Consider the following 14,632-nt stretch of genomic DNA (forward strand, 5'->3'; position numbering starts at 1 on the left):
TTGCACATAATTTTCTATATTTTACTTCCGTGTATTTACAGCCAGGGTGCCTACTGTATTTATTGCCCAATGTGCCCACACGTTGCCCACAGTTAGCCCAAACTTTGCCCAGTGTGCCCACATTAAATCCACACTTTGCCCAGTGTACCCAGAGTTAGCCCACACTTTGTCCACAGCCCACACTTTGCTCAATGTGCCCACAGTTAGCCCACACTCTGCCCAATGTGCCCACAGTTAGGCCCACAATTTGCCCACAGTTATCCCACACCTTGCCCAATGGGCCCACAGTTAGCCCACACTTTGCCCAATGTGCCCACAGTAAGCCCACACTTTGCCCAATGTGCCCACAGAAAGCCCACACTTTGCCCACACTTTGCTCAATGTGCCCACAGTAAACCCACACTTTGCCCACAGTTAGCCCACACTTTACCCAATGTGCCCACAGTAAACCCACACTTTGCCCACAGTTAGCCCACACTTTACCCAATGTGCCCACAGTAAACCCACACTTTGCCCAAAGTTAGCCCACACTTTACCTAATGTGCCCACAGTAAACCCACACTTTGCCCACACTTTGCCCAATGTGCCCACAGTAAGCCCACACTTTGCCCACACTTTACCCAATGTGCCCACAGTAAGCCCACACTTTGCCCACAGTTAGCCCACGCTTTGCCCAATGTGCCCACAGTAAGCCCACACCCAGCCCACACTTTGGGCTGTCCCACTGGGGCCCCATTGTGGCCCCATAGTGTGGGGCCCACACGTGCCCCGCATTTCACGCCGGTAGTGGGGCCCACAGGGGCAGCCCGCTGTGGGCCCCAATTTTTTGCCCACAGTGGCCCCACCTGGGGCCCAATGGGACATGTTTGCTGGGTTACTGCAGCTATACAGAGAATAGCAGAGTTTACCACTTAGGAGACAAATCTTTCAACATAGAAACACATACAACTTGAAACTGGTAGACAATTTCAAAAGCAAAAGTTATTCCATTAACACAAGACAACTGGTCTAGAATACATGTAGCTTCAACAACCTCTCACTTAAATGTTTTGTCAAACACTTACAATGGAAACAGTCAAGTGTTATAAGAAATTAACTTCATTAGCCTATGTGTACATATAGTACAACAAACAACTAGAATTTGTGTTCTAAAGAAACAACAATGCATTACGAACAATTACAAATCAGGAAATGCAAACAGGATCATCTATGCGAATGTTAAACACATGCTAACTGGCTGCTAAGCCACTAGCAAGTGAGGTTAGCAGCTGGAGTCCTTGCATGAACAATGCAGTTAACTCAGTAATGGTTTTACCTGCAAAACCAGATTGCTTACATCTGTCCTTAGAAAGTGATTTCCTACATTTTAAATAATAAGGTGGAGGTCTGCCCCTGCCCAGTGACCAGCATTTCTCCTCTGTATGGCCTATTTTGTGACAGGAACTACAAAGCCTGTTCATTTTGCCACCGGGTCTGTAGCTTGGTTCTACTGGAGTTTCAGGAGGTCTGTGACTCTCTAATGCTTCATTCACATCATGCGGTTCTGTTCCAGCATGTTGATGCATCACCCCAATTGCTGAAATAGGAACACTTTTCTGGGTTCTGGAAAATACATTCTCTTTAGTACAAGTAGCATCTTTTTTAGTCCCATCGCTGTTAAGCGTTTGGGGAGACTTAGTGTCTCGTACAATTAGTTTAGCCCTTACATCTGCAATAATGTCTTTATACTTCTCACACTGTTTAGCCAGGGCTAACTGCTCAGATGATAGTTGATCTATCTGAGTTTGAAGATTTTGGATCTTTGCCTCTGACTTTTGTAATTCAGCATTTTTGGTATTCAATTCAACACACTTAGAATTCAGGATAGACTTAACCTGTCCATCCATTTTATGTAGCTCCAAGCACTTCATGTAATTCAAAGCCTCAATGATTTCAGCATGTTTGGATTTTCTTTGTTCACTACCAACCATGCACCACCATGTGAGAATATCATTAGTGGTAGCGTAGTAATCCAGACCCTTTCTATATAATTTAGAAAGTGTAGGTTCAACTTTCTCGCTCCATAAATCAAACAATATATCATTACTGGAGTTATTCCCTTCCATCCCCGAGGAGATAATCTGAAATAATCTCTAACTGTACAACAAATAGGATATTTAAGGTCCTTCTTATTTCTGTTTCACACAATTCAAGCAAATGGAGATTTCACTAACCATGCCATGAAACAATGAAAACAGACTTACCCACTGTGTGGTCAGAAGGCCTTTAATCCATTCACAGGATTAACTGTGATAAAGTCCTCATTCAGTTGATCAATCAGAGTAAAACTCAGAAAACTCACCGCAAGGGATCCCCGTACGGGCCACCAAACTGTAAGGGATCTCAGGTTTCGGAAGGAGAACAAAACTGCAATCGTTCCCCGGTTTCGGACACAATAGGTCTGAGAGCGTTGCTAGAGTACGAATATATTGTATAGAAATATGGAGCGTTTAAGTATTAACACTAAATCAAAACTAAACAACAGATTTGTAAATGAAAAGGTTTAATTACAGTACTGACTTAAAGTTACAGTTGAAATGGTTACACTATAAATGCATGAAATGGTAAATAATACAAACAATTGACTGTTTCCAATGTATGTGAGATATTACCTGATAAGATAGAGAACAGAGAAAGAAAGTTTAGAAGAAAGAGATTCACACTTGAGAACGTCTCGGTTACGGATGTAACCCTCGTTCCCTGAAGGAGGGAACGGAGACGTCACGTCGTGACCGACGAATTGGGAACTCGCTTAGAGAGACCAATCTGCTTCGAATACTACAAAAAACGCCAATGAACTTGGCATTGAGATATTTGCATAATGCTGGCGCCGCCCCGCCAGGTGCGTATATAAGGCGCACGTGCAAATAAGGAAATCAGCTTCTGTTCGCTGAGAAAGCCGGAAGGTGACCGGCCTAAACAGCAGGTGGCAGCACCTGTGGCGACGGGACGTGACGTCTCCGTTCCCTCCTTCAGGGAACGAGGGTTACATCCGTAACCGAGACGTTCCCTTTCAGTCGGTCACTACGACGTCACGTCGTGACCGACGAATTGGGAATCCCTACCAAAACGCCACTAGGGGCTGACCTCTTCCAGTGACTGCGTAAAGCCCTCCGGTTCCACTTAAGGATAAGGAGAATTAGGTTTTAAGGCAGAAGGCCGGGCACTAGATGTTCCTTTAACCCACAGTAGTGCCAGCGACTGGGAAGCGCCCTATCTGAGCGGTATAGGGACGCTGCGGAAGCCACCGCCCCGTTAAGGGCTATTGGTGGGCGAAAGTCAACCGTAGTTGAGGTCTAAATGACAGCCGTGGCTGTGTAAGCAAAGCAGTGCTCTGCTAAGGGAAACGTGGGCTAGTAGGATTAACCCCACGGAATAATACTCACAAAGGAACCCGTTGGGACGCAATGTGGGGCCCTGGCCAAACACGTAGGTTCGTAAGAATACAACTAGTGAAAGGCTGACAGCCAATGCTCCGCAACAAAGGCTGTCAAGGCAGTGGAGGGAGCAAATCAAACCATTACGCATTTTTGCTCTGTTAGCCTTCCATACTGAAAACTCAATTTGGAGCCTCAGTCGGAGGCTGCAAGCCGACTTGCGAGTCTGCCCTCCGTGTCCTCCCTGGTGAGGAAAGAACACGAGAGGATACAGGCTCGATACGAACATTGTAAAATCTAATGAACGTATTAGGTGTCGCCCAACCAGCAGCTCTACAGATGTCTGTTAGCGAGGAACCACGAGCTAAAGCCCAAGATGAGGCAACACTCCGTGTGGAATGCGCTCTCAAATTAAAGGGCAAGGAATGCCCTGCAAATTGTAAGCTAGGGCGATAGTATGAACTATCCAATGAGACATCCTCTGCTTAGTGACAGCTTTCCCTTTCTGCTGGCCACCATAACAAACAAAGAGCTGGTCTGAGGTCCTGAAGCTGCGTGCGGACCACGTAGAATCGCAGTGCGCGTACGGGGCACAACAAAGCCTCGGTTGGGTTTGCCTGCTCCAAAGGCAACGCTTGCAAGCTCACCACCTTATCTCTGAAGGGAGTGGTGGGAACTTTGGGCACGTAGCCTGGTCTGGGTCTTCAGTGAGACAGCAAGACCAAACTAAAGGCACGAATCGTCAACAGAGAATGCATGTAAATCTCCTACTCTCTTCATGGAGGCCAATGCTAGCAGGGTCAGAGTTTTCATTGATAAAAACTTCAGACTCGCAAACTGCAAAGGCTAAATCGGAGACCTGAAGGCTTCAGCACCATGGACAGGTCTCAGGAAAAAAGAGGGAGGGCGCGAGGGGTTTAGCCTGCGAGCGCCTCTTTAAAATGCAATAATTAAATCATGCTGGCCAACTGATCTGCCGTAGATAAGTGAGTGATGAGCAGAAATAGCGGCGATATCAACTTTAATGGCGGAGGGACAGCCTACCATCTAACCCATGTTAAAGATATAAAAGCATAATGTTAAAGGGCATTCTCTGGGTCCTCGCGTTGCGAAGAGCACCGGGTGACGAAAAGGTTTCATTAAGCGCGTAAGCCCGTCCTGTGGACGGTGCTCGAACCGCGTCGATGGTGTTAGATACCGCTTGCGATAAATCACCTAAACCTTGCGCGCGCTCAACGACCATACATGACAGGTCGGGGCGCGAGTGCCAAATGTGCCCGTTCCTAAGAAAGAAAGTCCTTCCTCAGGGGAATCCGCCAGGGAGGGCTGTCGCGAGGAGCATTAACTATGAAAACCAATTCTTGGTCGTCCAGTACGGACGATTAATAAAGGCTCTCCTCGTCCTGCCTGACTTTGCACAGTGTCTGCGCAATAACGCTCACTGGAAGGAATGCGTATTTACGCACCCCCCGCGGCCAGCTATGTGCCAACGCATCCACGCCGAGGCTGCCCTCGTTAGTGAGTAAAATAGGCGACAGTGGGTATCGTCCGGCGACGCAAACAGATCTATCTACGCACAACCGAACTTCTTCCAAATTAGCTGGACCGTCTGGGGGTGGAGTCGCCATTCGCCGGGGGCGCAGCTCGGGAAGCGCGTACCGCTGTATTGAGCGATCCCGGGATGTAAATGGCACGAAGGGACCTCAGATGCTTCTGACTCCAAAGGAGGAGATGACGAGCGAGATGCGACAGGTGACGAGAGCGCAAAACCGCCTTAACGGTAAATAACGCAACAGTCGCAAAGTTATCGGTGTCGACAAATACATCCTTCCCTCGCATCTCCATAGCGGAGCGTACAAGTCCCAGATATACAGCGCACCGCTCGCGGCAGTTGGGGTGCTATGCACACCCCAGACTGCAAGCCCGTCATACGTGGCTGAACATCCCGTGCTTAGGGCATCGTATGCTACAGAATGCCAGGAGACCCCTCAAAGGCATATCTTGCTATCAGAAATGCTGGGTCTACTACGGGGAAATTTAAATGACACGCAGGTGCAGTGTTTACACAATGCATGCCGGTGCGCCACGCTCTCCTCGAGACTCGATCGTAAAGCCAACGCTGAAGCGGTCTCATATGACGCAGCTCGAGCAGCGTCACAGCTGCAGCATGCTGTCATATGTCCAGGGCTTCTGAAATTGTTTCAGAGGGACCGCGTACTTCCCTCGAATTAAACCGAGGCAAGTCAGAACCGACTAGTTGCGCGCTCTTGTAAAACACGCCAATTAGTTGATCGAGTCTAATTCCATACTGAGAAAAAGGATCCTCTGCACGGGGCAAAGTTGCTCTTACCCAGTCGACCTGATGACTTAAACGAGCGAGATGCCGAAGCATTAACTCTCTGTGTTCGCGCACGTCTGCCAAGAACGGGCTATTATAAGTCAACGTAAATAAAAGCAGAATGCAAACAACGCTCTCTCTCTGATATTTTAATGTCGTGACTAGCACTTTCATGGAGACACGGAGAGAGAGAGACAGCTCGAATGATGTACTTAATATTAATATGCCCACCCCACGACGCAGAGCGAAAAACGGTCTAAGGCGAGGGAGATGGACACAAAAAGTACACGTCTTACAGGTCTAAGGCTGCAAACCGATCTGAATATTGAAATACGAGCCTCGGCGTTATCATCCAAAAAAAGACCACCTTTGTGGAGCCGGTGCGTAAATCAAATCGATCGTAACCCACCGCGTATTTTTGGGTACTATGAGATAAAGGCTGGAAAAACCCTATCATCATATCATCATCTCAGTAAGAGGGACCGGCTCGATAATCCTTCGCCAGCAGGACATCGACTTATGCACGCAGTACATGTGCATCGGACACTTTCACTATAGTGAAAACAAAAGCCCGAGAATTTTGGGGTTGTGCCGGTAATTGTACTTCGTAACCGAGGCGGATCGTGCGTAAAACCCAACGAACGGGCTGGGAACTGAAGCCAAGCACCCAGGCACCGTACGAGGAGAATTAACGACACTACCGAAGTACCCGCGGTGGGGCAGCGAAGCGAGACAGGTGAGACTGCCGGTGCGTCTGCTGTGACAGCATAAGCATCTACAGTATGTGTGTGTGTGTGTGTGACACACTGACCTGAGCCCGCTGAAGGTGACGGTCGTCTGGTCTCCTCTGCGGAGAGCACAGACTCCGATGAGGGTGATGGTTGTCCGGTCTCTTCAGTGGAGGGCTCGGACTCCTCAGAACACCCGCTGGCGATAGAGGAGAGGTAGGGTGAGCTGGTGTGTGCCCGCTCACGGCTCTCTCGATCCTCTGGAGACCTGGAGAGGGAAGAGGAATGCACTCTATGTGTGGTTAAGTGGGTACCGGCTAAACAGCCGGTGGAACATATGCAAACCAAGAATTTTCCACCCGACCCTCTATCGGGGGAAGGAGCGAATCACCGTCTCCTGAAGAGTGATCCTCTGCCAATCCGGGTCGCCCGCTTACTGGCCACTTAAACTCCCGATTTCACGGGAAGCGGCTAAGCGGGCGGGGCGAGCTGCTGACGACCGGTTCCACCGCGCTGCCGAGATGGGGTCCGAGGAGGGGAACGAAGGTGGTCGCCGCAGCACGCCAACGGCGAGAGGCAGACTGAGGAGCCGGCGTGGTGGTTTTTACCAAGGGCAGCTCTCCTTCGCCGGGGCATGACCTAAGAGATCGCCTCAGTCTGCGCAGTGGAGCTGTACGACTCCACGGCCTCGCCGAAGAGGCCGGTCTGTGAGACAGGAGCATTCAAGAAGTTGTTCTCGCCTGCATCCGTCAGCCAGACACAGCCAAAGGTGGCGATCTTGAACCACTGTGGTGAACATCGCACAACTGAAGGTCGCGGCTTCCCTCGTAAATCCTTGGTGAACCTGTAGCAACGTTATTGCGTGCAGGGCTGAAGCCGCCTCTCCGCATGCCTGACAGACAGCGCCCGTAACCGGACGACTGTCTACAAACACGGGAGGGAAGGGTTGGGTGGTCCCTCCAGGAACGCAGCTGCATCGCAACCCCCCGCTCCACTGAAGGGGTCCCCGCCCTTAGCGGCTCCCCTGGTGAGGGAGATGAGGGGTGAAAGCTGAAGCTGAACGACCGGATGGCTGCAAATCACGTCAGCTCTTCGTGCCGTCGGGAAGAAAGGCACAGGAGCAGAGGACTGAGAGGCCCGAGCAGCTCCGAAATACCAATCACGTGGGCAGTACGGTTCGGGCGGAGAGGGGTTAACCTCTCCAACTCTACCGTTTCCGCCGCTCGAGCGGGCACGGCCGCCATCTCCGGAACGACTCCACTTCGGAGGAAATTGGACACCCCTCTGATGCTGCAGAAGTGAACAGGACCAGAAGGAGGTCCAATGGATCGGCAGAAATCGTAGAACACGACTCTGCCGTCTCCACCGGAGCCTCAACCGGCTGAGGATGAAAGGCCGGTAGGTGGAGGACGTATCCTCCGTCCTACTCAGCGTAGTGATGCGAAGAGCGTCATGCGAGCGCTTGACAGCCGCACCATGGCGGTGTCAGCACTGCAAAGGCGCGGACAGCATTCCCGTAGAAACGTCAGTCGTCTCCGCAATCCAAGAGGGTTATGCTCTCACAGAGAGAACAAAACTCCCCACGAGCGCAGCCTCAGAGTGCTTGATGCCCAAGCAAGAAGACAGCGCTCGTGACCGAAACTGGAACCCTTATACCTCTCACATCCAAGATCGCACGGACGAAAAGCAATCCTGAAAAGGACGCTGATCTCCGAATATACGAGAGAGTGGCTGTCTTTAAAAAGACACAGAGCTCTCACGTATCACTCTTTAGGGAAATCACTCTTTAGGTGCTCAGCTGATGATGCGCACAGGGAAAGGCAACGCACACACTAAACTCAAAACAAAAAATATGCAGAGCAGTGGAATACTGCGAGCGTCCGCTGTGTTAGTACTGCTTGTCAATCAACTTCAGCAACCGTTCCCAGAAGAGCAGAGAGTAGCTTCTCAGTCAGATAAAGCCGGCTTTCGAAGCGAAAAAAGCTGATTTCCTTATTTGCACGTGCGCCTTATATACGCACCTGGCGGGGCGGCGCCAGCATTATGCAAATATCTCAATGCCAAGTTCATTGGCGTTTTTTGTAGTATTCGAAGCAGATTGGTCTCTCTAAGCGAGTTCCCAATTCGTCGGTCACGACGTGACATCGTAGTGACCGACTGAAAGGGAACTGAAATCTAGGCCTGATGGCCCGAACCCCAGAACTTAGGTGAAGAAAGAAAGGAAAGGGGAAAAGGCCAATGCAAAGGCAAAAGCTAAAATGCAAAAGCCCAGAGCTCATAAAAACCTTGACCTTTATCCTCTCTCTTGACCATGTGACTAAACCTAACTTGATACATTCAAATTGACCAATCAGAAGATCACCTTTAACCCCCACTGTACTTGACCAAACCCAACATAATACATTCAAACTGACCAATCAGAAGACCATCTTTAACCCCCACTGTATTGGATAAACAGCTGTGACAATAGTCTTTGATCAGCACAGGGGGTGTGACAAGTTGTGACCAAGGAATAAGTTCCTTCAATTTTAATCTTACAGTATTTACAAACCCTTTATACAAAACGTCACATGTGCTGCTTTCTTTTGTGTCCGTTTTACAGAAAAATGCCAACGTAAAGCTTTTAGTTTGTCATCCAGGAGTTTTTATTTTGTATATGAGAGATGATACAGCAACAGATGAAAGAGCAGGAGATGAAATGATGATGATGAGACGACAGGAGCCATGGATGTTGAAATCCGTCCGAAGAAGATGTCTTTAAATACACCTGTCTGTGCACTGATATAAACTTCATATGTAAATAAAGTTCCGCGTTATTATTACGACTGCTTGTCAGTTTATTGAAAATGATTGCTTAATAAGGATCACATCTGAAACACAGAAATGGTAAGATGCAACAAAATGGTAAATATAACCATCATTAACTTAACCACTGTAACATAGCTTTTTAAATACTTGTGTATATTCAGAGTTGATTCTTAACGAGTACATTTTCTAATGATTTCTCAAACGTTTTGATTTTTGAGATGCAAGTAAAGTGATTTTCAGTCCTATTCAGCTATTCGAGGCAGTTCTTTATAGACACAAGTATTTACTGATTGACACATTATTGAAATAGCTATTAGACAGTTACCTTGTGTTTCATGTGATGCTCAACTAACGTTTTCATGATTAAAGATATCAAAGATATCTTATAATGTGTAAGTATGTTTACATCGCCATAGAACTATAATTACAAACTTAACGTTACATATTTAGACACACGTGCATATCTTAAAATAAGATTATTTTACATAAATGTAAAACTAGGACTCGTTATATTCTTTAAAATATTGTGTATATAGTATAATGGCACACTAGGTAGATGAATGCTTTATTTGTAATTATCCTACTTCATAAAGCTTATTGATCTGATATTGTCCCGTCCTGAGATCGCTCGTGTGCAGCCAACATAAACTTCAAGAGTAACATCTATCTTCTCATCTTGGCTTTCACCGTGCAAACAGCCGCCTCAGTTATGTTCTTTGTTTGTTGAATGATGATGCGATCTCACTCCCGTCTCCTGTCAGATTAAAGTGACTTCCTCACAGTAAAACAGGCGGAGTTGTGTGACGTTACATCCAGGTAGGCGTATTAAGGGCGGGGTTTTCTGAAGCGCTGCGGCGCTATTGGCTTGACAATGCAAACGCGTCGTGATTTTGGCTACACAGCTGGAGGTCTGAGGCTATTGGCTCCGTGAGGCCCGTTTGAAGCCCTGGCTCGCACAGGCCCGATAGTGCAAAAGCGGCTAATGATACCTGAGATCATACTTGTAGATAAGTGATGTATCTAAATAAAGTAAGGAACCTGAGCTATTATCTGGAGACCAGAATAACACAGAGACTTCATGGTGTGATGTTTTGACAGAGCCAGTCAGCAAACATGCAGAAAACAGAAACCACGTAAGCCATTTTCATTACATTTGCACCTGAAATTTTGGCTGTGCTAAAAATAATAATAATAAAATAATATTGCAATTGTGGAGCTACTGTTTGGGTCTCGCATATAGGCAGTGTGGAGCCACCAGATACTGGCTGCAGGCTGTAGTTTGTTGGAGACCCTTCACAAGGATATTCTCAGTTACCACAGCACAGCATGCAGTATTTAAACAACATGTATATGAGCACAACAAAATATAAAAGGGTATTCTGACATCTCTAGCCATTTTATTCAAGAAACAATTTTATGATTTTGTGGAACTGTGACGCTGGATCACATTGTTTTTGGATTGCAAATTCAGACCCGTTTTGCTTCTATTCTCTAAACATTATGTATTGTAATACAGTGTGTTTGCCCAAAAAGCCATTGTCATTTACATATTTCCTGTTGTCAGTTTAGATTTATAACCATAACATCGTCTCAATCACCACACACCCATATTAAATAGTGGCTTTTCGGCTATATTCTTTCAGACAATCTACTGCCTGACTAACCATGTGCTCATGGTTATATTCCACAGACAGATATGTATATATCCAAACAGTCGATAAAAGTGACAGGTTTTGGAAACGCTATTTTCTACTCTTTCATTGATGGGTCAGCCGCCATACAGGCGAATGGAATGTGCTGCTTCTCACTGCTGCTCACTACACGGAGTAGATGCCGAGATAAACAATCACTGAGCTGGAAAGCGAGACCTTGGGTCTAGCACACCCTCATGACCACCTGATGATGAGAAGGGTTTCAGTTTGTTACTGTCATCCTCACTTGGGCCTTGAAGTCAATAAGGTTGAGATCCACAGATCATGTACTACATTAATGTTCTAGATTAAATCTACAAAGGGGGCATTACAAAGATGTATGTGTAGTTGTTCAAAAATGTTTGGTTGTGACATTTTAAACAACATTTATTTGTCATCATCGACAAATAATAATGGATATCGTGACCTTAACCTGAATCTATTAGAAGCTGATGAACAACTGTTGTCTCTCACACCACAGAACTGAAGCCAAAACCACAATGAGCTCATCTCCATTAGACAACTAACACTGCTCTCTGCAGATATATTTATCTGTGATCACAGTTCTGATGGTTTGTGAAGAAATGAGAGAGAGAGAGAGAGAGAGAGAGAGAGAGAGAGAGAGAGACAAAAAAGAATCAAAATCAACTGCATAAATATGATGCATATGATAATTGATATGGGCTGCATTTGCTAAACTCATCGTGACTTCAGTTGTACAACATTGTAAGATCTATGAGTGAGCTGAAGCAGACAGAGAGAGCAATGACATCACCTGCAGGACAGTCGTCAAATTGCATTTTACTAAGTGAAACCTTCGGAAAGAGCGAGCCTGAGGCTGGGGCTCGAGCCCCACATTCAACCCCCTTGCGACAGAAACTGCACAGAGGAAGAAAAGCAGTGAAGGAGGAGATAGGGTAGAGTAGGGACGCCGGAAGAACTGCAGCTGTACACAGAGGACTGAAGGCTGCTTATATATGGCCATAATGATGATTGACAGGCCTGAATGTTTAGGCTCCTCCTGAACCTAAGTTTAGAACTACAATTCACTAATTTGCCTTCGCATTCAGATCATGATTAATGCTAAACGAACCTGGCTTACTATTCTCGAAGGGAGCTTTGCACCTGAGCTCTGAACCTACAGAGAGAGCAAACCTGAGGCTGGGGTTTGAGCCCCAAGTTCACCCCCCCAAAAGAATGTTTGAGGGACAACAAGCTGGGCCTAACTTAGACCTTGTGGAGCATGCAGCTTACCTTTGCTGAAACAAAAAAAAGGCTGATGGTCCTAGGATTTCTTGTCAAAATAAGTGTCAACAAATATATAAAAAGATAAAAAATGAAGTCAGTTTATGGGGGAAATAGAAGCGGTGAAGATGGGAGTTTCCCGCCTTTTATAATGCGTAAGCTGTGAGATCAAAGTCTAAAGACGTGATTAACTTAGCGTGAAATAGCACCTCTATAAACCTAGACAGTATTCTAATAGCTACACATCTGTAAGATGTGTGCTAATGATCTGGAGCTCTGGAAAAAACAGAGCAGTCTCAAAGCAGTTTTAAATACATTCTGAATCAACAACATCTTGCAGACATCTTCAAAATGTCACTATAGTAATATTCGCACAGGATTAGTATTATCTGGGGACCTCTTGTGATTAAGAAATTATTGCCCTAGATTTCACGTACTCGTTCGCATGGGATAAGCAAAGCTTGTGATTTTACTTACATTTCCTGACTTCACTCCACTTTTTGAAGCCTTTCCACCTCTGCCGCCTCTGGGCTTGCGGGGGGCGGCGATTTCCAGTGAAATGTTAAAGGCCCCCGTCTTCCTGCTGTCATTCAGGGCGCAGGGTTTTTAGCATCTCCCCAAGAGGAAATAATAAAATTAATACCATTATCAGAGAGTCTGACAGCGTGGAAACATGAGACCGGAACAAACACACTGTTGCAAGAGATACAAACTATACTGATGAAAGAGGCCATAGAACATGTTCCCCTTCCAGAGAGAAGGTTAGGCTATTACAGCAGATACTTCCTGGTCCCAAGAAGAATGGGGGGTTGGGTCTTTGGTTTTTTTTTTATTCGGCCTAGCTTTATCACCCCGCACATACACAAAATGTATGGATGCAGCACTTGTCACGGTCTTGTCAGACATCTGTGCTAGATGTAGGTCTGAGTGCATCTGACAGGACCGTGGCAGTATCATGTTCTGTGTGGGGGCATGTGGAATCAAATTGTGTGTGTGGCTTCCACATGTTCCCGGTGTCTTGTTGCTGTCGTGATCTTGCCAGACCTTAGTATAGGTTCAGGTCTATGTTAGAGGGCAAGATCACGGCAGCATTGTGTGTACGTGGGAACACGTGTGCTTCACATCATGTATGTGTGACACGTGTTCCCAGTGTTTTGTGGCTGTCATGGTCTTGCTTGACTTTGGTTATAGTCCAGGTCGGATGTTGGCAAGATTATGGCAGCATTGTGTTTGTGTGGGAACACGTGTGTTTTCACATCATGTATGTGTGACACGTGTTCCCAGTGTCTTGTCACTTTTACCCTACTCCCTTATGTACTCGTGTCTTAAGTGATTAATTATGTTCACCTGTTCCCCATTGATGTGCTGTCTATATAATGCCCTTGTGTTCTCTGTGTGGTGTGCGTGCGTTGTTGTAGTTACTGTGTTGATGTTCACCAGTTACCCATTCGAGTTATTCTCGTGTTCTGTTTGATTTGTGTTTCATCACAGTGTTTTGGTTCCTTTCTGTTTTTACCCCCTTGTGGGTGTTTCTGTTGTTTTGTAAATAAATCTTAGTTATATTTTTATACATCCTTTGCATTTGGGTTCTCCTTTTGTTTTCACTTCCCGGTGTAGAACCGGTCGTGACAGCACTGGCTCTATTGAGACTAAGGGGCATCAGCATTTTAAATTACATGGACAATTGGCTAATACTAGCAAAATCGCGAGAGGTGGCGCTCCAACACAAAGACATTGTGTTAGTCTTCAGGGTTGAGACTCAACACCAAGAAAAGCGTTCTTTCTCCTGCCTAGAGAACGACTTATTTAGAGATAACAACACTTTGAAAGTAGATAACTCTGGTTCTGTGTGCTCTAGCACAGTGGTTCTCAAACTTTTTCCGCGTACGGCCCCCCTTGTGTACAGTGCATTCCTTCGCGGCCCCCCCAAAAGAAAATTTATGACAAAAACTGTTCTAAAATGTAACATTTTAATTAAATAAAACATATTAAGTTATACAAAGTAGTGCTGTTGGGTAGTATACTTATTTTTCTAGGTTTAATTACACAGAATTTATGATAAATTAATGTATTTTGTAAAATGTCATAAAACTGGGGCCCCCCTGGCACCATCTCGCGGCCCCCCTGGGGGCCCCGGACCCCAGTTTGAGAACGACTGCAGCAGACACATTATCTTTTCAGATCCCAATTTATCACTGAAATCCTATTGAATTTCTATAGGGACAACCAACCCCATACCCTGTGACAACCAACCACATGATTGTCTTTGATGGTTAATTACTTCCTGTTGCAATACATTCTAAACGTAAAAAGTATACACATTTTAAGCCAAGATCCCAAGTTTTCATTTCATGTAGGAATTACTGCTGAAAGATTTTTTGAAGATGAGCAATTCATGCATGAGTA

This window comes from Misgurnus anguillicaudatus, unplaced genomic scaffold, assembly GCF_027580225.2.
Source record: "Misgurnus anguillicaudatus unplaced genomic scaffold, ASM2758022v2 HiC_scaffold_29, whole genome shotgun sequence".
Taxonomy (NCBI): Eukaryota; Metazoa; Chordata; class Actinopteri; order Cypriniformes; family Cobitidae; genus Misgurnus; species Misgurnus anguillicaudatus.